Consider the following 26,352-nt stretch of genomic DNA (forward strand, 5'->3'; position numbering starts at 1 on the left):
GCTTCATGTTTACATGTTTCAGCTCCAGAGCACAGGAAAGACTCTGAAATTCACTGTCAGATGTTTTTCAGTCACTTTAGCATCAAGTCTGGAGAATGCAATGGCACCCACTCCAGTACTCTTGCCTGGAAAACCCCATGGATGGAGGAGCCTGGTAGGCTGCAGTCCGTGGGGTACTAAGAATCGGACACGACTGAAGTGACTTAGCAGCAGCAGCAGCATCAAGTCTCTTCAAGAGGTTATTCTTTGGCAAAACATTTACTTCCACAAATTCTCCACCCCCTGGCTTTGGATTAAGTTTTACATTTTCAGCATCCTTCCCATTAATAGTTATTGTCACAATGTATATAGTACCATTGACAAACTTGGATCCATACCTACAGCTGGAGAACATTTAGTATCATCTTTTATTGTCAGTTTCTTCCTTAAGTTCCCAAAGTGCAGATGCTTCTGGACTTTCATTTTCAGCTATGAGATCTGTGAGAAATTCTAGGTCATAGCCACCCATTGGCAGTCACAGATGCTTCACCATGATATATCCTTAATAAACAGTTCTTTGCAGCAATGGAATAACTGCCACATGATCAGTTGACTATCCTTCCTAGGTACATGTTTCAAAGTTTCCCAAGTTCTAATTTTACCAGTAGGATCCATGTACAGTTTCTTCAAGCTTGACGCATTTTCCTTCTGGAATTAACACCTTTGAAATAATAGACTGCCATGTTAAGACAATTTTGTTGGTGCTTAGTTTTCCATCACTAATCTAGTTAAGTTTCTTCAGCCCTCAGGCAAGAAGCTCTTGTCCAAGGTGTAGGGTGAAGAGAAGGGTACTCTTTTGGCAAAAGGTTGAAAAAAGAAAGGCCCATTCTGAAGCAGCACTCTCAGGAAATGCCAGCGCAACACAGCCCTTCTGAGCTATTTTAAACTTCTCCAGAACTGTAAACAATAATTTGTATTAAGTCACCAAATTTTCAGTCATTGGTCAGAGCAGCAATGGAAAACTAATCCAGATGGGAAAGACATTCTAAGAAGAAGAGTCTGCAAAATGCATAGACTTGAGATATACTTATTCAGATAATGAAGGGAGGTTTGGAGTATTTTGAGTCCACAGTCTGGTAGAAGAAGGGCTGAGGAAGAGATTCATATGGAGACAAGAAATGTTATTGAATCCTGGAATGTGAAGTCAAGTGGGCCTTAGGAAGTATCACTAAGAACAAAGTTAGTGGAGGTGATGGAATTTCAGTTGAGCTATTTCAAATCCTGAAAGATGATGCTGTGAAAGTGCTGCATATAATATGCCAGCAAACTTGGAAAACTCAGCAGTGGACACAGGGCTGGAAAAGGTCAGTTTTCCTTCCAGTCCTAAAGAAAGGCAATGTCAAAGAATGCTCAAACTACCACACAATTGCACTCATCTCACATGCTAGTAAAGTGATGCTTAAAATTCTCCAAGCCAGGTTTCAGCAATATGTGAACCATGAGCTTCCAGATGTTCAAGCTGGCTTTAGCAAAGGCAGAGGAACCAGAGATCAAATTGCCAACATCTGCTGCATCATCAAAAAAAGCAAGAAAGTTCCAGAAAAACATCTACTTCTGCTTTATTGACTATGCCAAGCCATTGACTGGGTGGATCACAATAAACTGTGGCAAATACTGAAAGAGATGGGAATACCAGACCACCTGACCTGCCTCTTGAGAAACCTGTATGCAGGTCAGGAAGCAACAGTTAGAACTGGACATGGAACAACAGACTGGTTCCAAATAGGAAAAGGAGTATGTCAAGGCTGTATATTGTCACCCTGCTTATTTAACTTCTATGCAGAGTACATCATGAGAAATGCTGGGTTGGATGAAGCACAAGCTGGAATCAAGATTGTCAGGAGAAATATTAATAACCTCAGATATGTAGATGACACCACCCTTATGGCAGACAGCAAAGAGGAACTAAAGAGCCTCTTGATGAAAGTGAAAGAGGAGAGTGAAAAAGTTGGCTTAAAGCTCAACATTCAGAAAACTAAGATCATGGCATCCAGTCCCATCATGTCATCATGGCAAATAGGTGGGGAAACAGTGGCTGACTTTATTTTTATGGGCCCCAAAATCACTTCAGATGATGATTGCAGCAACGAAATTAAAAGATGTTTACTCCTTGGAAGGAAAGTGATGACCTACCTACATAGCATATCAAAAAGCAGAGACATTACTTTGTCAAAAAAGGTCCAACTAGTCAAGGCTATGGTTTTTCCAGTGGTCATGTATGGATGTGAGAGTTGGACTGTGAAGAAAACTGAGCACCAAAGAACTGATGCTTTTGAACTGTGGTGTTGGAGAAGACTCTTGAGAGTCCCTTGGACTGCAAGGAGATCCAACCAGTCCATCCTAAAGGAGATCAGTACTGGGTGTTCATTGGAAGGACTGATGTTGAAGCTGAAACTCCAATACTTTGGCCACTTGATGCGAAGAGCTGACTCATTTGAAAAGACCCTGATGCTGGGAAAGTTTGAGGGCAGGAGGAGAAGGGGACAACAGAGGATGAGATGGTTGGATGGCATCACTGCCTCAATGGACATGGGTTTGGGTGGACTCGGGAGTTGGTGATGGACAGGGAGGCCTGAGCTGCTGCAGTTCATGGGGTCACAAAGAGTCAGACACAACTGAGCTACTGAAATGAACTGAATGTTATTGAAAGCCAGACAAAGGTCTTCTATATTATAAAATAATTCTAGTAGTAATGAGCTGGAAACACTAGAGGTATAAGATCAAGAGGACCTTTATATTGCATATGATTGTACACTATTCTAGCCATAGCCCTCAACAAATTCTTAAATTATATGAGTGGAAGAATATAGGTTTAGTTAAGTCTAACAGTGCTCTGTAACATGCTTTTTTTTTTGCTCATAATGATTGCTCATGCCCTCTTCTTTCATACAATAATGAGCACGAGAAATCATTATAATAAAAGTAGCAGTGTACTTTAATTTCTCCTAGGGAGCCTTACTATATGGCACCTGTCGCTGTTATTTAATTCAACTTGATCTGTTAAAAATCAGTCTTGTAAGGGCTCGTCTATCATACTCATAAAAGTGTCATATTCTGTAAAGGATCTGATCCCAAAGTGGCATACATCCCTTTGATAAGATAAGAAACATTTTTATGTCCTAAAACTAAGAGGTAAAATCTCAACAAATGTACAAGGAATAAAATTAAATGCATTTAAAATATTAATACTATTAAAGATCATTTATTATTGAATAATCTTTGTTTTAATAATTCATTTGTCTAGAAAAATGCAACTGAGTTTAGATGAATGGAATTAGGCATCTAATTTGCCTACCTATAATTGTAAAAACTTAAAAATAATTCTCAATCTCAAAGAAAATGAAAGTAAAGGGTATTGATGCACATCAACATTAATAATAAATGAAAATTAACACAATTTCCAGGTATTATTTTACTAAAAGGTTTAAATTTTTAAAAAACTCTAATTTAGGAAATAGTGCAATGAAATTTGCATACACATTCCTTACAAGAAGGATTTACTAACTATGCAGCATTTCTCTAAAACAAGATGCAATTATGCAGCAAGATTCATAAGATATCCCTCAATGATGTCATTCTATAGTATATAGTAAATACAATTTAAAGTTTAGAAATTATTAAACATTAAAGTGCTAAATCATCATATACTATCACTTTATGCTGGGATAATAACTGTAATTGAATTGAATCTATAGATCACATTGCAAAGAACTGACATCCTGACATTGAGTTTTCATATACATGAATATGGACCATATCTCTATTTTGTTCTTTGATTTCCTTCATCAGAGTTTCTCGGTTTTCCTGTTATAAATCATGCACACGTTTTGTCAGATTTACTCCCATGTGTATCATTTTATGTGTGCTCCTGCTTAGTGGCCCAATCATGTCTGACTCCTTGTGATCCTGTGGACTGTAGCCCGCCAGGCTCCTCTGTCCATGGGGTTTTTCAGGCAAGAATGATGGAGTGGGTTGCCATTTTCCTCATTCTGGAGATCTTCCTGACCCAGGGTTCGAACCTATAAGTTCTGTGTCTCCTGCATTGCAGGTGGATTCTCTCTACCTGCTGAGCCATCAGGGAAGGCCATTTTGTGCGTGCACTATGGTAAACAGCTTTAATTTCAAATTCCAGTTTTTCATTTACCGTTCTGTATGTTAATCTGGTGTACTGAAACCTTACTATAATTATTGCTTAATAGTTCAGGTTTTTTTTTTTTTCAGAATTTCTGCAAAGAAAACCATATCACCTGCAAAGACAGTTTTAAGTTTTCCTTTTTGATTTGAATACAGATTAATTCTTTTTCTTATTGCATTGCCTAGAACTTCCATATGATGTGGAAAAGTAGTGGTAAGGTGGACATATTTGCCTTGTACCTGGTCTTAGTTGGAAAGTTTCAAGTTTCTCACCATTAAGAATTATATAAGCTGTAGAGGTTTTTATAGATATTTTATCAAATTGATGAAACTCTCCCTGTATACTGATTTAAAAAGAGCTTTGGTAATAATGCATTCAAATTAGAAAGGAAAACTTAAAGCTGTCTTTGCAGATGACATGGTCTTTGCAGAAATAAATGTACAAAAGGTATTCCATTTTAATGACTACATCTATGCCCTTTTTCCTTTCTTATTTTTATTATTTATGGTTTATTTTCCCTTAAGTTATCTGGTAATTTGTCTTTTTTGTGAATTTTACCAAAAATATAATATTCAGTGAGTATTTATATATTAGCTATTTCCCAATCTCTACTTCATTGAATTTTGTCTTTATTTTCATTCTTAACTCTTTCCTTGTTTCACTCCACTTGTTTTTCTTTGTCCATCTTTTTTGTGCTGGAATTTTCACTCATTTATATTTTTAATTTTTTTGACAAAAATTTTTAAGGCTATAAAAGTTTGCCTGGTCACTTCCTTAAAATTTCTTTATATTCTGATATGGAATACCTCTATTATTTCTAACTTTAAAAAATTCATCAACTTGGTGTCACATTTTACTTTTTATCCAAGAGTTTAAAAAGAAATAAAAATTATAGAAATAATGGAGATATATTTTACATACAATTATGATATATTATAAATAGAAAATAACCCACTTGTTTAAAATCTCTAAATTAACCATAAATAGCTACAATAGGTGCATAGTACAACAGCTGTAAATAGCCTTAACTTTTCACTAGAAAACTTCATAAAACCAAATATGAAACAGACAGAGCTTCTTGACTTTCCTATTTCTACCAGATAAAGGCCAAAACACTTCAATAGTTCAGGCTATGCTGAGACAAATTAGAAAAGAAACATAAAACAGAGATATCTATGTAGAGTGCATTTCCCAGGGATGCAACAAATTGGTCTTTCTAAAAATGATATGGCAATGGAGACAGTAAGAGCTTGTTAGCGATTCCTACAGGTCTCAAGGGGTTCAAACTAGAAACAGAACAGAACATTGCTAAGTTTATTTTCACAGAGATTCAAAAGTTTTTGCAAAACTCACTCTGGAAATCTTCAGGGAAAAACATACTTCACTACTGCTTTCTGGAAACTTTCTATATTCTCAGAATAATCTTCAAACCCATTTTGGGTTGGCCTAATGGCTTATGAATCTGGCAACACTGATGGGAGTCAGACCACAAAGATAGGTGGACATGACTGGAACCAAGCTTATGGACAAGAGAGTCCATCAATTTTAATTATGGTAGGCAGATTTCCTGAAGTGACATCTGGTGTAAAGCTTGTTCTGCATATTTTTAGTTCTCCTTTATGGCAAAATATGTCTTGTGTGTGAGTATGCTATCCACTCTGTCGAGTCTGACTCTGTGGCCCCATGGACTGTAGCTTTCCAGGCTCCACTGTCCATGGAATTTTCCAGACAATACTGGAGCGGATTGCCATTCCCTTCTCCAGGGGCCTTCCCAGGGCAGGGATTGAACCCAGGTCTCCCCATTTCAGCAGATTCTTAACCATCTCAGCCACCAGGGAACAATCAGTATCCCTTGTCTTATTTTTCCTTTTTGTTACTTATCTACATGCAAACATCTAGTATTTTAATGACTCCTATCTTTATAGGGAGATAAAAATATCTTTTATCCTTATATTTCTCCATTCTCTTCATTTTCCCTACATTCTCTCTCACATCAAGTACTTATTCATATGTAACACTGCAAAACTTTTCCCTATTGAGTCCATGTAGTTTTCCTCTTAGTAATCGGTTAATTGATCACATATGCCTTCCTGGTCAAGGCACCACTTTCTCTCACCCAAATTACTACAGCAGTCTCCTAACTGGCCTTTCTGATTTTTGTTCTTCCTCTATAATCTATTTGTAACATGGCATATGGTGTGATAATAAATAAGTGAACAAACAAGCCGTATCTCTCATTTGTTGAAATGTCTCTAATACAATGGCTTCCAGTGTCTCCAAGAGATAGAAATGACTTAAAAAGGCACCAATGTCCAACATAATCTGAGTCTTTCTTATAGCTCCTTGACTTTATCTCCTACCATTTCTCTCCTCTTTTGAACATTTCTCACTCCCTGGATGCAGTGCTTTAAGTATTATATAATTATCTTTTCCTAAGGAAAAAATATATTTCTACTTATAATAATGATGCAGACATTTAAACAAATTTAGTGGTCCTTTTCCTTTTAATAAGTGACTGAATGTAAATAATGCAGCTTCAGAAAAAAGAAATTTTGAGATAAGAAATCTGTTTATGATTATGTGTAGTCACCTAAAGGATATATTTAAATTTCTGTTCCTGAGCTTATACTGTATTAGTATTACCTTCAAGTCAAAAGCTACTTAATCATATTGGTCTTAAAAGATAAAGTATCAATACAAGTAGCTAAAATGAATTTTGTCAATAATTATATTTAATTTGAGCAAACTGTGTGCTGTTAGTACATTTTAGGTATATATAGTGTATGTTAGTCCAAATTTCTGGGCCTTTTTGAAAACATATGCAAAAGTTGCCAATAACTTAGAATCCCCTGGGACTTTGAAATTGCTTCAGAAAACACTGTTCAAGAAAAGGGAGAAAATAAATTTTTTTTAGGAAAAAATTGTTATTGAGGGTCTAAGATAGCATTATCTCATTTAATATTCTAATAAACAAAGCAAGTGAGTATTTTAATGCCATTTCCAAGGAATCCAAGTCCCCAAAAAGCAGTATGTTTCTTTTGATTACTTATAGCGACTATGTTTTGGAACTATGTATTAGATTGATTTCCTTATAATTGCAAAGGTTCTACTTTATGTTGTGTTGCACCTTGGTTTCTTAAACAATAGTTTATGTACCTTTGATATAATGACCACAAATTTGTATTCACTGGTATAAACTCTTTACATATCTGTTATCATATTAAATTCATCTTGTTAAAAGAGAAGTGTTTAAATATATACTTTATGATAGATAATTTAGCAGTTGATATGATAATTTTAGAGAAAAATGGTTTTTAAAGTCTAATTTCCATACAGTAAAACATTCAGTTTTATGTACAGTGTTATGAATTTTGAAAAACATACTCTGAAGTGTAGCTATCACCACAGTTAAGATACAGAACTGTTCTACCTTTTCAAAATATTTCATTCTGCCTCTTTATGTTTCAACCATTATATTCACCTCCATCTCATAATAACCAGTGATCTGTTTTTATATATACTCTCTTCCTACAGTTTTTCTTTTTCCTTTTCAAGAATGTAATATAATTGGAATCATGTAAATGTAGCTTTTTAAATCTGGCCTTTTCACTTAACATATTGTAGTGGAGATTCGTGCATGCTGTTGCATGTTTCAGTGGCTTGTTCCTTTTCATTGCTGAATAAATATTTCATTTTTTTGATTTATCACCGTTTATTTATTTGCCCATTGAAGGATTTTTGCAGTTTTGATGATAATGAATTGAGCAACTCTGAAATTTGTGGGAAGATTTTTGTTTGAACAGAAGTTTCATTCCTCTTGGTTAAATATCTAAAAATGAGATTTGTGAGTGTTTTAGTAAGTGTGCGTTTTACTTTACAAGAATTTCCAAGCCACTTCTAGAGTGGTTGTACTTTAAAGGTACACTTAATATTATAGTGTGGCTATATCTGTTAAATAATATAGTTTCCTAATTACTAAATCTGTATTTTAGTCTATTATGAAGATCTATGATCTATAAAATTTTACCATGCAGCTTAGACATATTCCATGTTAGTAATGTTGATTTTATAGTGTTCAAGCATAATAATAATGGTGACTAGAGCCAATAACCAAATTACAGGTTAGTAGTTAGACAACTTAAAAAAAAACTAATGTATTCTTCAGTACTTACCCTGTTTAAATGCACTTCAAATATTTAAATCAAAACTAATATTTAAATATTATGATTAAACATAAATCTTACATGCGATTAGAGCAATTATGTTAAATTTGGACTGTAGAATTTTTTAAGAATAATTTTTTTAACTTGAAATAAAGTAACAGTGTAGAGTATACTGTGCAGACCAAATTTAGCAACACCGATATGACAGTCTTTCAAAGCTATATTTTGTTTTCAGATTTTCATTCTAAAAGCATCTTAATATTATAATTGGTTTTATTCTAGAAAACTTCAAAATATGGAACACTAATTAAGGAGTTGAAATGGAAATACCACAACATCTTCAGGTGGAGTAACCGTTCCCCAAGTGGGTCTAAGTTGGGTATGCGCTTATGTCTCTGATAAAGGATCTCCTGATGGACTTGCCTGGTTCTTCAGTGGTTAAGAATTCTCCTGCAATACAGGGGACACAGGTTCCATCGCTGGTCCAGGAAGATCCCACATGCTGTGGAACAACCAAGCCTATGTGTCGCAACTGCTGAGCCCTGTGCATCACGACAACAGAACTCACTGCGATGAGAAGCCCACACACCACAGCAAAGAGTAACCCCACTGGCAGCAACTAGTGTAAACCTGTGTGTAGCAATGAAAATACAGTGCAGCCAAAGAATAAACAAAGAGGTAAAAAATAAAAGAGCCAAATGTTAAATTAAAAAAAAAAAATCTCATGATGATCACCTAAGTGTCATCCTTCACTGAGTCACTGGTATTTCCACATGGTATGATCAAGAAAGTCTCACTGAATGTAAAATATACCATGAATATAATGGCCAACTCAAATGACTTTCCACCTCCAAAACTTCCTCATAGTATTTGTGATAGTTGACCAACCACTTTGTCTTAAAATATGAGAACCATTTAAGTCATTTTTCTCTGTGAGCATTCCTTATACTTGATTAACTCTCTTTACTCTCTCCCTAAATTTAGTATACTGATAAGTTTTAGCATAGATCATATTCTTTTTTTCTGTATACTCATAGTAATTTAAAATCTTTTATTTCCCCATTTTTCCTTTGTTTTAGCATCCCCTCCTTTTAAATGAGTCTCGATTTCTATCTCTAATGATGCTCTGTGCTTGTCTCATATGTCCTTCAGGTATAGAGTCTGTCTATTTTTTGCTCATCGGCAGCAGAAACTTGCAGTCCATACCGAACACATGATCTAATCCCATGAAATATGATTCTTCTCCAGAAACAGCAAAATTCACCAAGTTTCCCAGGCTTGAAACATCGATTCCTAACATTCCTTTCCTGCTTATATCCATCCAATAATTATCATTTTCTTTTACTGATGCAAATCACTTTCAGTTCCTTCTCTCTTCCTTCAAAAATAACATTCTAGTTCAAGCTTTCATGCCTGTTTCCTTGATTATTCACTGTTCTAACTGGCCTCATTTTTTCAGCTTTTATCCACTTGTATTCATTTTATATAATCCTCCAAGGGAAATGCTCATTTTACTCAGTTATATTTTAGCAACTGCATTGGTTTCATATTTATAACTAAGTGAGGAACAAATTCCATCATCTGTCATCATGATATGTCAGCTTTTTTTCCCCAGTCTTCTCTTAGCTTTCAAAATCTCTGTGCTTAAGGAAAATTATAGTGTTTAATGTGTTTTAAGTATTTATTATTTGTCTGTGCCTTTCTTATGTTTTTCTCTAATTCTACTATATTTTCCTTGTGTGTATGTGTGTGTGTGTGTGTGTGTGTGTGTGTGTGTGTATGTATGTAAAATGTATTTCCTCTTCCTCCTGGTACTATTTATGAAAGCAAATCAAAATTTGAATTCTGTATATGTGCAATAATTGAAGATTGGCAAGTAATTGGACTGTTAAGCACATTAAAATAATCCATTTATAATAGGCTGATAATATTAAAATACATTAGTGCTTATAATATTAAATAATAATTTATAGCCAAAATACTGTTTATAATATTAAATGTTAAAATAATATGTTCACAGTATGATTCTAATGTCTTATACAGCCATATACCTGCATTGCAGGGGATTTTTTTAAGGCATACTGGCATATTTTGCTTCCTTTTGTGTATTTTTCATATTTACTAAGCTCTATACAATGGATACTATTTGTCATAAGAAATAATACATGATTCCTGTTGATAAGGAAACTAGGATAAGCAACATTCTTGAGTACAAAAAAAAATACCCATCTTAAAAGTCAATTTCATTATAATGAATCTTCCACTAATTTCTCTCTTTGAAACTCCCACAATTCATCATTAAAGAATTACTAACACTGACACAGATACATTTCTTTGGCAAGGTTAAGAGTCATAAATGACTCCTTTCTGCACTCTCAACACAAGCAACTGGTCACTCTTCCTCGTTGATTTTTATTTTTAAACATTTTCAGACCTTCCAGTTTCAAATATCAATTGTCCATATGTACACGTCTAATCTCTCTTTGCCTGAGTCACTATACTAATTTTCAAAATGGTTCTGTTTCCTCTGCTTTCTTTTTTCTCCAAAAGCATCCTCTGTGTAAACTATTATTTTGCATATATTTATAACCATACACCACACAGTGTGATTCATAAATAATGAATCAAAATGAATGGAAGAAAACAAAAAATAAATTGAATTTGCTTATTCATCGGTCAGATAATTAAATCCAAGTTCATGAGTACTTTGAAAAAGAGTCTTCATGACAAGCCATTACTGTAAATATCTTTATGCACCTGGTTGAAGTTTTACAAATAGATTATCATCATCATTTTGCTGAACCATACTGAAGTCTAAAGACTGATCATCTAAAGCAAATTTTAGACTGATAATCTAAAGCAGAGTTCTTCAATATATTTTTCATGTACCTGAGAACATGCAAAGACTTTCCAAGATATATGTATATAGATATGGTCAGTTTTAATAGAAAAATGTCCACATTCTCATATCTTATGTGTGCCACCTTCCTACTGTTCTGAGAATTAATCTGATATCCTGTAAGATCTTTTTATTTTCATATTTTCCTTTTACTTACCCAACCTAAATCATATGGAACATTGTTTCATGGTATAGAAATCTTCGACAACACTCAGAAATATTGATGGTCTTGTTAGAAAATAGATAAAATAGACCTATTCATATAAAGAGGTAAACCTATGAATATAAATAGATAAATCTCCAAATTAATGTTAAATGTAAAGTAAGTTGATGAGAATTCCCATAGGATATTACCATTTAAATAAACATTTCAAACCTAAGATAGTATCATAAATGATTTAAAGATACAGACATATGTTGGAGAAGGAAATGGAGACCTACTCCAATCTTCTTGCCTGGAGAATCCCATGGACAGAGGAGCCTGGCAGGTTACAGTCCATGTAGTCATAAAGAGTCGGGCATGACTGGTCAACTAAGCATAAGCACATACATACGTATTATGTGCCCAGAATATGTAAGGGAACAACTAAATGTATAATCTCTGGAACCAAAATGCCAGACTGCTCAAATTCCAGTCACACACCTCTTACTGGCTGTGTGACTTCAAAGGGCTGCTTACTCTTTAAGATCTATTTCCTAATATGTTAAGAGGAAAATACTACAGCTGCTAGTTTAATGAACTCAAATAAGGTATAAAATACTTAGAACAATTTCTGGCACATGGCAAAACTTAGTAAATACTAATTTGATGATGGTTTTAACTTAAAAATAAAACTAAATGATATATAGTGACTTTAAGATTATGGTTACTTTTCAAGAGGAAAAGGTTGTCAAGAGAAAAAGGATAGGTTTTATTTGAATCTGTAACATTTCCTTTTTTTAAAAAACAGTAACATCACTTTTAATATTTATTTTTTAATTGGAGGAAAATTGCTTCACAATGTATTGGTTTCTGCCCTACAAAAATACGAATCAATCATGATTATAAATATATCCCTTTCCTTTTGAGTCTTCTTCTTCCCCTCCTCTCCGACTGCTATATGACTGAATCTTAAGTTAGCTTATTACTACTTAAACTACTATATTATGCAATTCAACTACTCTATTCCAAACAAGGTCACCTCCTGGGGAACTGGGGATTAGGACTTATATGAATGCTGTGAAGACACAATATAAACCATAACAGAAACATATCTCTAAAAATGTACAAGGAATGAAAACTCATTTAGGTCCTTTTTAGTAAGAGCATAAGGAGTCTTCATTAAGGAGTTTGGAAGTTTCTTGAATCAGCTTTTGTGGCTTTAGGTATATTATATAAAAGTGAGAGCAAAATGACTGAGCTGAATTCACTCAAGTTTTACCCCATCACCACCACCTTGGGGCCAAAAGCAGAAAAAGAAGGGAAGGGAAGGATTAGCTCTCCAGTGAGTGTTTCTTATGAGAAAAAAAAAAAAAAAAACAGGAAAAGAGAAAGCTTATGCTGTATTTCCCATAAAGCTTATCAGGGAAGGGAATATGTTTACTTATGGCAACAAAGAAGAAAGAAGAGAAAATGTTTAAGCAATGGTAGTAGAAAATGAGATTTGATTTAGAAATTTTTTCTCTCTTGAATTAATGGTTTCTATACTTTTTGTCTTAAAAAAATTGAGAGATAGGTGACCAATTTATAAAGAGCATTAGTGAAACAGTGAAAAGAACTCTGCCTTTGTATTTTTCATTAAATGAAACCATCACAACCTGCCACCAGAGTTGTAGGGCACTTTTGGAAGAGCAGAAATTACATCAGCTGAACTTGAATAGTGTTAATATCAATTATTCAGTGACTAATTCTTGCTGTTGTTGGATGTGATTTGGGCAAAGGAGAGAAAGCTTAATTTACCATCAGGAATAAAGTCAGCTAATGGTGTAGCTATCTAAGACATTCAGAAGAGCTGATCAGTCAGATTGGTGCTGCTACGGCTCCTTCCCTTGAATCAATTCTTCAGTTAAAACAGTCATGAAAGCAGAAGGAAGGAGATCCCTGAATTTGGTCAGGAGAGCTCAGAGTCAGGGTAAGTTTAAGACAGGCGTGCCTAACATGCCCCTACTTGTTACAGTGTGGTTCATAAGGGAGACTGCCTTGGTCATTAAGACACTATTTTCTTAAATGATTCAGAGACTACAATAAGGAGGGTGATGACCTCATATACAGTAAGAGGAGAGAATTAAATGCCATTGTAAAGTGTCCATTCCTTAAGATATCACCATTTTCTAGGCCCAAGTTTTAAAGAACACCCCCCCTTGCCCCCGCATCTGGGAAATACCTCCAGGTAGAAATGAATTGCATTTTTCAGCTAAAGAAGCAAAGGGAAGCTTAGAACTAAAAGTGAAGTTGAAGAAATGAAAGAGAAAGTGAGAATGGGAGACATAAGATATTGGTTTTCTATATGGGATCTGCCAAGATTGAGCAGGAGGATATATAAGGAAAAGAAAATAAATCATGGACTTGTGAGCTCTGTAAGCCCAGCTCTTGAAATTTCCAAGTTTGAGGAGAGAGGATTTGGGGGAGAAGAGGTGATTTGGGTAGATAGGGAGGAACAAAATAATTGTTCATAAGATTTTCTATGTTCTATGTATTTCCACTCTATCAAAAAAGCACAAAAAACATTTTATTTGTATCTAAATTCCTTCTTCTTATCATGCTTTCTTAGTGATAGAGCCCCAAAATTAAACCCCAGTGGAATGATATCTACTTCTAAACAACTTCTGGGCCTCAAGAGCTTCTTAAACTATTAGGAGCACATGGCAATATGTACTTTTAAAAATCCCAATGTCATTCTGATAGACTTGGTTAGGACAGCAAGCTCCTTGCCTCCACTTTCTAGAGTATCACTATGGAAAGTGGTTAACTTTTTAGGAAAATATGATTATTAAAAAGTTAAATTGCTTATTTTTTCAAACATTCTAATCCTCTATCAAAGGAAAAGAGAGAGTTTACATTGTATTTCCTGAAGGTTTCTCAGAGATATGATGCAAGCCAAGGAAGAAAGACAATGGTTAAGGAACAGGAGTGAGAAATGAGCTTTGGTTGAATTTTCTTCTGCTCTTACATGAATGGTTTCTAATTTTTTTTTAATCTTCAGAAAATAGTCATGCAATCAATTTACAAACAGAATCAGTGACACAGTGTAAAGAACTCTGCCTATGTAGTTTTGGGTATATTTTTGATGAAAGCAGTCAAAAGGTACAAGATAAATAAGTTATAAGATAAAGAAATACTAAGGATATAATATTCAACATCATTAATATAATTAAACAGAGCTGAATTTTATATATAAAAGGTAAGAAAGTAAATAAGAGCTCTCATCACAAGGGAAAAAGCTTTTTCTTCTGCATCTATATGAGATGAAGGATGCTTACTAAACTCATTGTGGCAATCATTTCATGATGTATGGAAGTCAAATCATTATGCTGTATACCTTAAACTTACAGTGCTGTACATCAACTATATCTGAATAAAACTGGAATAAAAACAAACAAGAAATAACTGAGCAATCACAAACATATTTTTTTAAACTCTAACCCACTGTTTGATAGATTCCAAAGATGATACAAAAATTATTTTATCAAGAGTTTTTAATATTGTTTACATATTGAATGGTATTATTGATATTTTGGATATATTGATTTAAATTTTAAAATAGTTTCTTTTTTTTTACTTTTGGTGTAGCTGCTAGAAAATTTAAAACTAGATATGTGGTTCCCATTATATTCCTATTTCTGTTGCTGTAGCCTAATAAGAATCTTATTCGAAATGATATTCAATACTTTATCCAAGGTCCATTTGTTAGATTGTAATTAAACTCACTTGAATAGAATCTCCATTTTCCTTAATATTGGTCAATATCTATGCTAAAATGAATTTCCAGTTACAAAGATCCTTGAATATATAAACATAAGTTTCTTTGTTTTTATGTGGTTGGCTTTATGTTTGTTCCCAAGATATCGTAAGAGAGAAAAAATTAAGGAAATGTGGCTTACCAAATACTATAGTAAATAAAGTTACTTATTGAGGACAGAATAAAGCATATTGCATTTTTTTCAGGAATTATTGTCTTGATGATTTCTTGTGACACTTTAAACCTGCTGGGTAAACTAAATACAAATTATGTGAGAAACTGACAAGATGAAATTTTCCACTCAGGTTTGGATTTCAGTCTTTGATGAAAACTGGGTTTGGGCTTTGAAACTGCATAAACACACTCAGATATTCACTCAGGGATAAAAATACAAATCTCTTGAACAACATGTAAAACTATTCAAAACAGAGCACAAAACCACAGGTATTTTAAAATTCATTATTTTACCAAGATAGGCCTACTTAAGAAATATATAGTATTTTTAAAGACATATTTAAATGACTTTATGTGTATTTTCAAAGACTTTCCCCTAAGTGTAAATCACACTGTCTTTGTAAAAATAATGTATACAAATAAATACAACTCAGAAAAGTTTGAGAAAGATAATTCCAATCAAATATAGATAAAAGAAAGGATTGATTTGAAGAAAAACAAGATTAGATTCACAGATTTATCCCTCTTACTATGTTAACAGTTTCAGTTAATAAGTAAATTTTTGTAATTATCAATATCTAACACAGACCTGGGAATAAATTTAAGAGCCAGCTCTCTAAAGAAAATAATCAAATTATTGTCATCTAATGAAGGCTGTTGAATCCCCTGCTAAGATTAGACCAATCCCCAGTGTATCATGTACTTGTTCATCAGATTTAATTGCCTCTGGGATGACACAGCTACCTTTTCTTTCAAAAGATTATTTTGCTATCTATTTGTTCTCAATCTTGTGAACGTTGCCATTCTAAAAATGAGGTAATGTCAGAGCTTAGCAAACAAAAAACCAGGAAAAAAAACAAACAAACAGAAAAAAGCAAAAACCTTCACCATTCTATAATGCTAGAGTTCCATTTATATAGATTATAACTAGTTGTTAACACTAGTAACAACTTGGATGGATAGGCATTAATAATAAAGGACAATCTTACTTATAATCAGTAACTTGAATATCTACGGAAATGTGTGATGATCTTTATTTCACATAAATTTTAACACAGGTGAATCATTCTTTCCTGAACATCAGGAACTCACACATTGTCAACACTAATTCATGCTGACTTCAACTTCTATAAATCATACTGATATTAATAAGAATGAATAAAGCTCATATAATCAAAGCATTGTCTCAGGAAATATTGAAAGGTTGACTAAATTTCCCTTGCATTAAAATAGATGTAATGTATGACCCAATACATTTCACATGCCTTTTCACCTTACACTTGGCCACATGTTCTTATTTACTGGATCCAATTATGCATTTTCCCCTTTTTTCATGGTTGGTCTTATTTCTCCCAGGAAGAGAAGATAATAGGGATTCATGCATTTCCTGAGAGACAAGAAAATACAAATCAAACAAAAAGAATGTCCCTGCTTACTCACAGAGTCCACTGACTGACAAAGGAAAAAAGACAGAAGACAGAAAAGAATTTCTGATCACTGTGGAGCTACTCTGATTTGAAAACAGTGGCTTATTCAAAAAAACCTATTCCAAGTGAAAACAAATAGGATTTCATTCATAAATTTCCTCATCTGCTACAAACAGAAAGTCAAAACTTAGAGAGTCTATGGCTTATTCTAAATCTAGTGTATTTGCAAAAAGGGTAAGTGAGCCTGTTTTGAAGTATAAGCAGTGATAGACATCGTTTCCTTAGGTATTTATAGAAATGACTATGTGACTCAATTTAACTTTTATTTGCATATTTTTATATTTGGCTTATTTTGACTTATGTATATTGTCACCCTGCTTATTTAACTTATATGCAGAGTACATCATGAGAAACGCTGGGCTGGAAGAAGCACAAGCTGGAATCAAGATTGCAGGGAATAATATCAATAACCTCAGATATGCAGATGACACCACACTTATGGCAGAAAGTGAAGATGAACTAAAAAGCCACTTGAGAAAGTGAAAGAGGAGAGTGAAAAAGTTGGCTTAAAGCTCAACATTCAGAAAACTAAGATCATGGCATCTGGTCCCATCACTTCATGGGAAATAGATGGGGAAAAAGTGGAAACAGTGTCAGACTTTATTTTGGGGGGCTCCAAAATCACTGCAGATAGTGATTGCAACCATGAAATTAAAAGATGCTTACTCCTTGGAAGGAAAGTTATGACCAACCTAGATAGCATATTGAAAAGCAGAGACCTTACTTTGCCAACAAAGGTCCGTCTAGTCAAGGCTATGGTATTTCTAGTGGTCATGTATGGATGTGATAGTTGGACTGTGAAGAAAGCTGAGCACTGAAAAATTGATGCTTTTGAACTGTGGTGTTGGAGAAGACTCTTGAGAGTCCCTTGGACAGAAAGGAGATCCAACCAGTCCATCCTAAAGGAGATCAGTCCTGGGTGTTCATTGGAAGGACTGGTGCTGAAGCTGAAACTCCAATACTTTGGCCACCTCATGTGAAGAGTTGACTCATTGGAAAAGACCCTGATGCTGGGAGGGATTAGGGGCAGGAGGAGAAGGGGACGACAGAGGATGAGATGGCTGGATGGCATCACTGACTTGATGGACATGAGTTTGAGTATAGTCTGGGAGTTGGTGATGGACAGGGAGGTCTGGCATGCTGTGATTCACAGGGTAGCAGAGTCGCACATGACTGAGTGACTGAACTGAACTGAAATGACGTTGACTTAATATTATCTTTTCTATCTCTATTGGTGTCTTTAATGTGCCTATTTATTATGAACTTTACATTTAATTTCTGGGGTGCTTATTCACTCTTCTAGATCATTGGGAAAGAGTCTAAGTATGTATAATGATGGTCTTTCTGGTTATGCCCTAGTCACTTTTTGCCTATTAAATTTATAGGAGCTTAAGTTAGTCAAAATTTGAATATCTTAAATTCATTTTTAGAGTTTGAACTTTGCAACTCAAATTTAATTTTCTACAACTGATAGTGATTTCTGATATTGGAATTAAAAAGATAAAAGTTACTTTTATTAAAAATGAACTCTAAACACAAAAAATCAAATAAATATTTTATTCTGTGATTTATTAAATGGCTTTATGGGTAACAGACTTGAACAAATTAGAAAGAACCAAATTAATTTCCTGTTCTTCTGTAGGAATAGTACTGCAAGAAGAGGAATAAAAAACAAAAAAAAATGTGACAAGGAAATGATACAATAGAAGACTAAATGAGGATTACTTAATGATAAAATAGAAGACTAAATGAGGATTACTTATAGTATTCAAATAATAATTTCACAAGAGACCAAAGTTGCTGCCAGTAAGGAAAAAGAATAAGATGCATTTATGCATCATTTATCAGCTATAAAATATTTTTACAGGCCTTGTTTTACTTTACTCTTTAATTTTTAAAAATTGCTTGCTGTGAATATAACCCATATGCTATATAGCAAGAATATGTTTAATTTGTAAGACACTACATACAATACTGTTTTCACAAGTGACTGTGCTGTTTGCACTTCCTCCACTAATGAAAAATAATTCCTCTCCACCTTATGCTTTTTAACACTTAAAGCTCCTAGGAAAGTAAGTGTCATTATCTCCATTGGCTTAAAAAATTGAATTTAATGAAGTCACAAGAAGAGTTCAATGATAATATCAGTTTTTTACAAAACCATTCTTGATTGTGCTGGTCCCATCTTCAGTTTCATAGGAATATTAGGATCCCCTAATTTGCTCCTGCACACAAATGTGGTAGCTTTCCCCCAGTCATGAGAACCATTGTCGACTAAAGGGGATAACTTTGCCTATGCCAGCTGAGTTGACCGATACTCTGGGAGAGAGAGATGCAAAACTGAATAGAAAGTCAATGGAAAGAAAATGTCTCAACCGTCCTGCCCAGTAACAAAATGCTAAGTTCTGGAGGAAGCGTCACTATTGGATGTAGGAAGTACAAGAAAAAGGCAGTTTCTTTAAAAAAGATAAGGATATGTTAAAAATAAGAGTGATCTTTTTCAGTAAACATCATCTCAGCAAAGGACACAAACAGGAGAGTTTCTCATTGTTCCAAAGATCAGGGGGTGGAAGCATAGCAGATACTCATAGGAAGTTTGCCAGAAGTTGCAAGGATCAAAGGAGGAGTCTTAGAACTGACAATGGATGAAAGCAATGGATGACAAAGAATAAAATATGGACAAAATTTGACATATCTAAAAAATTGGTATCTGTTCAATGTACTGATATTACATAATTTTTTCCCTACAAAACCAAATGTTACAGAAAACTTCAATTGATAGTTTTTAAAGGGATACTGAGAAAAGGGAAAACAATGATTATTTGCAAGGATTGAGTCTTCTAAGAAAACTTCTCTACTCATGCTTCTTACTTACGGAAAGTTTAACAAAACAATATTATTTACATTCAGAATCAGGTTATTCTGTACCCAATTATATCATAAAGGTATATATAATCAATATGATAAAGGGTACGATGGGAAAAATTTTTTTCTGCATTATTAAAAAGGGTATTGATACCTCTTCTTCAATAATCTAATATCATAGCTAAATATATAACCATGATTTGCCACTATTAAAGATGCTAACACATTTCAATGATTTTAATTCAATTAATCATATTAAAGTAATAAGATAAAGTATTTTCATCAAGGAGCTCCTAGTCTTGCAATGAAATATAACCAGATAAGTAAACATACACAAAAATGTGATTGTTGTTTTGAAAAAGGACTATATGAATTCCACTAGAAACATATTTAAAGTATCATATTTAATTTTGAGTACCACATTTTAAGAAAGCTATTGAGGTATTAAACGTTCAGAAGAAGGTGACCAGGCTGATTAAGGATTAAAAATTAAACTAAGAAAATTAAAATTATGGGGTTTTTGTGCCTGAAGAAGAGAATGCCATGGGAAACATTATAGCTGAGTTTGCATATATAACAAGCTATTATTTCAATACTGGAAGCAAATTATATTCCTTTAGAGGGCAAGCATATGACTAAATATGGTTAGATAAAAGTAGACACACTTAAATTAACTATTTAAATATTTATGGCTTCCCAACTAAACAAAGGGCTGCCTTCTCAGGTACTCATGTCTATTAAGCTTATTAACCATGAGTAGAGGTTTTAAGCTGCACAGATAACCATGTGAGTGATGCTATAGATGGGGTATTTTCTAATTGACTAATTAAACTAAATGATGTCCATGATCTCTGCCAATTCAAAGACATTTAAATTCAAACTGAGATACTCTTTCGACTAAAAAAAAAAATTTTTTTGCCATTTAACCCCTTCGAGTTCATTTTCTCAAGCTGTAAAATGAAGTCCATTAGCCCCTTCACTCATCTCAACAATATGCTAAATTTAAATTTATCCAAGGTTTCATTCATAATGGGCTTCCCTTGTGGCTTTTCTTGAGCTTCCCTTGGTCTTCCCTTGTAGCTCAACTTGTAAACAATCCACCTGCAATGTGGGAGACCTGGGTTCAATCCCTGGGCTGGGAAGATCCCCTGGAGAAGGGAAAGGCTACCCACTTCAGTATTCTGGCCTGGAGAATTCCATGGAATATAGGGGTCGCAAAGAGTCATACATGCCTAAGCTACAGTTTTTTTGTTTTTTTCATTCATAATACAGTAATTTAATAGATATAATGAATGCTTGGATATCATGTACTAGTCACTGGAAAGAATGAGACATACCACCTCTCTAGGAGCACAAAGGCTCAGACATTAATTACAGCAAAGAGAGATTTACAACAAAGCATGATAATATATGGAGAATTAAAAAAGATAATACAGTCTTATGTGGTTTCCATAAAGATTACTGAGAGGATGCTTCTAGAACTTGGTATACTAGACCCAAGGACACCAGATATTCTACCAATTCCAGCATGAATATTCTCTACCATACAAAGTTTTGAATAATTTGCCGAACATTCACAGACATCAAAAACTTGCTAGAATCATCTAAACGTAAATCCACACATTTTAACTCAAATAACATGTATATTATTGCTACAGCTAATTCAGTGTAGTTTCCAATATAAAACCATCTTTATCTACTGGAGCATTTTAAATGGTTTATATCAGGGCCACAATACATTTTAAAAACTACATTTCTATATAATGGCAATGAAAATCTGAAAACAAATATTTCCATTCATAATATCTTAAAAAACATACTTAGGATCAAACTTAACAAAAGAAATGCAAAGCGTGTACACTGAGAACTATAACATACTGCTGAGAAAAATCTTTTAAAATCAAAATTAACTTTTAAACATATATATTCATGGTTTGGAAGACTTACTACATGTTAGCATACAGATGAATCTCCAAAACATCATACTATGTGGATGAAATTCAGAAGGTCACACATTGTGTGATTCTATCAATATGAAGTATTCAGAAAAGATAATTCTCTTCAGAAATTAAGAATGGGGATGGGGACAGACTGCAAATGAACACAAGACACCTTCACCAACACATTATTGGTGATAATAATGTTCTCATATTGGATTATGGTATTGAACTGCACAATTACTGAAATAAGCGAATTTTATAGCAAGTGAACAATACTTTAATGAAGCTGCCAAATACCCAACAACATCTGGCAATTTACATTTTTATATTTTGAAGTGAATAAAATTTTTCTAAGCCTGACCACAAGTCCAGAAGCTGGAAAGGAAACAGCTGATTATTTTGACACCCTAAAATAACAACCAAATAAAAGCAAATTCTTCTGCATGAAGAACATGACATACATAAAGTCACATAGAAGGGGAGGAGAATGAAGTACCTATGAGATAATGAGCTATATCTTTAATAATATAATCAATAAGAAATAGAGTAGCAAAATCATTAGGAAAAAATTAAACACAAAAATAATATTTTTATGACAAGAAATGTAAATGGTCAATAAGGATCTGAAAAGATGTGTTACCTTGTAATTAAATCTGTATAAACAAAAATCTTGGTCCCTTTTACAGTAACCTCATTAGTGAATATAATTTTTTGAGGTTTATTAGCCTGTAGTAAGTCGATATTTCAGATGTCTCTGGTCAACATTTTCTGGGATTGTTTTGAAGGACAATTTGTCAATAGCTATTAAAATTAACCCCTTTGTGGATCACAGCTTTGTCTTGGTGAAGGTGCAGTCAGTGATGCTATGTCCCCATGCCATGCAAGGACACCCAAGACAGATGGATCATAGTGAAGAGTTCTGACAAAACATGGTCCACTGGAGAAGGAAATGGCAAGCCACTACAGTATTCTTGCCTGGAGAACCTCACGAACACTGGAAGATGAGTCCCCTAAGTCAGAAGTAAATTCAGAAACTCAGCAGTGGCCACAGGATTGGAGGTCAGTTTTCATTCCAGTCCCAAAAAAGCACGATGCCAAAGAACTACCATGTAATTGCTGTCATTTCACATGTTAGTAAGTTATGCCCCAAATCCTTAAGGTTAGCTTTCAGCAGTACGTGAACCAAGAACTTCCAGATGTACAAGCTGGGTTTCTAAGAGGCAGTGGAACCAGAGATCAAACTGTCAACATTCTTTGGATCATACAGAAAGCAAGGGAGTTCCAGAAAAATCTACTTCTGTTTCATTGACTACACAAAAGCTTCTGTGTGAATCATAACAAACTGTGGAAAATTCTTGAAGAGATGGGAATACTAGACCACCTCACCTGTCTCCTGAGAAATCTGTAAGCAGGTCAAGAAGCAGACATGGAAGAACAGACTGGCTCAAAATCAGGAAAGGAGTACGTCAAGGCTGTACACTGTCCCCCTACTTATTTAACTTATATGCAGAGTACATCATGCAAAATGCTGAACCGGATGAATCACAAGCTGGAATTAAGATTGCTGGGAGAAATATTGATAACCTCAGATATGAAGATGATACCGCACTAATGACAGAGAGTGAAGAGGCACTAAGAGCCTCTTGATGAAACTGAAAGAGGAGAGTGAAAAAGCTAACTTAAAGTGCAACATTCAAAAACTAAGTCACGGCATCTCATCCCATCACTTCATGGCCAAAAGATGGCGGAAAAAATGGAAATAGTGACAGATTTTATTTTCTTGGGCTCTAAAACGACTGCAGAAGGTGACTAGAGCCATGACTCTTGAGAGTCTCTTGGACAGAAAAGAAACCAAACCAATCAATCCTAAAGGAAATCAACCCTTCATTGGAAGGATTGAGGCTGAAGCTCCAATACTTTGGCCACCTGAGGGGAAGAGCCAACTCATTGGAAAAGACTCTAATGCTGGTTTTTATCTTTCAATTTGTTAATGTGGTGTATTACATTGATTGATTTGCGGATATTAAAGAATCCTTGCATTCCTGGGATAAAGCCCACTTGGTCATGATGTATGATTTTTTTAATATGTTGTTGGATTCTGTTTGCTAGAATTTTGTTAAGGATTTTTGCATCTATGCTCATCAGTGATATTGGCCTGTAGTTTTCTTTTTTTTGTGGCATCTTTGTCTGGTTTTGGAATTAGGGTGATGGTGGCCTCATAGAATGAGTTTGGAAATTTACCTTCTTCTGCAATTTTCTGGAAGAGTTTGAGTAAGATAGGTGTTAGCTCTTCTCTAAATTTTTGGTAGAATTCAGCTGTGAAGCCATCTGGTCCTGGGCTTTTGTTTGCTGGAAGATTTCTGATTACAGTTTCGATTTCCTTGCTTGTGATCATTTTGTTAAGATCTTCTATTTCTTCCTGGTTCAGTTTTGGAAAGTTATACTTCTCTAAGAACTTGTCCATTTCTTCCAAGTTGTCCATTTTATTGGCATAGAGCTGCTGGTAGTAGTCTCTTATGATCCTTTGTATTTCAGTGTTGTCTGTTGTGATCTCTCCATTTTCATTTCTAATTTTGTTAATTTGGTTCTTCTCCCTTTGTTTCTTAATGAGTCTTGCTAATGGTTTGTCAATTTTGTTTATTTTTTCAAAAAACCAGGTTTTAGCTTTGTTAATTTTTGCTATGATCTCTTTAGTTTCTTTTGCATTTATTTCTGCCCTAATTTTAAGATTTCTTTCCTTCTACTAACCCTGGGGTTCTTCATTTCTTCCTTCTCTAGTTGCTTTAGGTGTAGAGTTAGGTTATTTATTTGACTTTTTTCTTGTTTCTTGAGGTAGGCCTGTAATGCTATGAATCTAATGCTGGGAAAGACTGAGGGCATAAGGAGAAGTGGATGACAGAGGATGAGATGGTTGGATGGCATCATCAACTCAATGGACATGAGTTTAAGCAAACTCAGGGAGATAGTGAAGGACAGGGAAGCCTGGTGTGCTGTAGTCCATGGGGCCACAAAGAGTCAGGCATGACGAGTGACTCAGCAGCACAACCTCTCTAATGGTGGAAAGCATAGAGGAACTAAAGAGCCTCTTGATGAGGATAAAGGAGAAGAGTGAAAAAGCTGTCTTAAAACTTGACATAAAAAAACTCCGATCATGGCATATAGTCCTATCACTTCATGGCAAATAGAAGGAGAACAAGTGGAAGCAGTGAGAGATTTTATTTTCTTGGGCTCCAAAATCACTGCAGATGTTGCCTGTAGCCATGATATTAAAGGATGCTTGCTCCTTGGAAGGAAAGCTATGACAAACCTAGATAGCATATTAAAAAGCAGAGTCATCATTTTGCCCACAAAGGTTCATATAATCAAAGCTATGCTTTTTCCAATAGTCATGGATGGATGTGAGAGTTGAACTATGAAGAAAGCTGAGTTCTGAAGAACTGAGGCTTTTGAACTGTGGTGCTGGAGAAGACTCTTGAGAGTCCCTTGGACAACCAAGAGATCAAACCAATCAATCCTAAAGGAATCAACCTTGAATATTCATTGGAAGGATGAGGCTGCAGCTCCATACTTTGGCCACTTGTTATGAAGAGCAAACTCATTGGAAAAGACCCTGATGCTTTGAAGGAATGACTGAAGCCAAGGGGAAAAGATGGCAGCAGAGGATGAGGTGGTTACATAGCATCACCAACTCAATGGACATGAATTTGAGCAAATGCTGGAAGATAGTGAGGAACAGAGGAGTCTGGCATGTTGCAGTCCACAGGGTCGCAAGGAGTCAGATATGACTTAGAGATTTAACAACAACAACAAACTGAAATTAAATGCACTTATCATTTTCCCAACTCTTAGAAATACCCTCTACACATTTTTCTTAACGGATCTCTTGCATAATCTGTCAGCATTTATGGCTTTGAAAAAAATGAAAATAACTAAAACTGGACTATGAACTTAAAACTTCTAAACTAAATAACAGCGTGTCTATAAATGGAAGACACAGCTGTCAATAGAATAGAAAGTATAAAACATAATTCTATGTATAAATTATTGAAATGTTTATAATATGAGGAAAAAGTACAAAGGAGAAAAAATATTGTTTCCTTTTTTCTAGAAGCATTCTTAAGAAACTCTTTAACAGTGATATAATTTGGGGTTAACTGGGATAAGCAAAAGAAAGAAAATGGCTGTTTTTCTTTTAAAATAATTTTAATTTGAATTAACATTAAAATTCATTTTGTTGTAACTTTTACATTAAAATAAATAGTGTAAAACAGTATATTAAGAAGTTAATTTGAAAAGTTATTTGTGGAATCGTGACATTTTAATATTAACATTACAAATACTGACTTCCAGATTAAAAGCTTATACGTGAAAATTTGACAATAAGTTTTTTAGGAAGAGATACATGTATTGGTATGATATAATAAGCAATCTTTTGTCCATCTTTTAAAATAAATCGCTAGATTTTTGTCAAATGAATGTAAATGTATGCTTTTCAAAACAATTGTAAATCACCTATGTATACAAAGATATTTTAATAAGAAGACTGCTCATTTCTTTTGTTTGCATTAAAAACAGTAATGACTCTGTTGTGAATGTATTTTTTATGCTGGAAAAGAGAACAGTTTAAAGGAGAGAACAACAGTTAAAACTGTACATGGAATAATAGACTGGTTCCAAATTGGGAAAGAAGTTCGTCAAGGCTGTATATTTTT

General features: G+C 34.3%; 1 pseudogene; it reads right to left on the minus strand.

Moving 5' to 3' along the window:
• Positions 1–82: 82 nt before the first annotated feature.
• Positions 83–26,352, minus strand: part of LOC110149489 (ADP-sugar pyrophosphatase pseudogene) — a 128,169-nt pseudogene continuing 101,899 nt past the window's right edge.

This window comes from Odocoileus virginianus, chromosome 1 (genome assembly GCF_023699985.2).
Source record: "Odocoileus virginianus isolate 20LAN1187 ecotype Illinois chromosome 1, Ovbor_1.2, whole genome shotgun sequence".
NCBI lineage: Eukaryota > Metazoa > Chordata > Mammalia > Artiodactyla > Cervidae > Odocoileus > Odocoileus virginianus.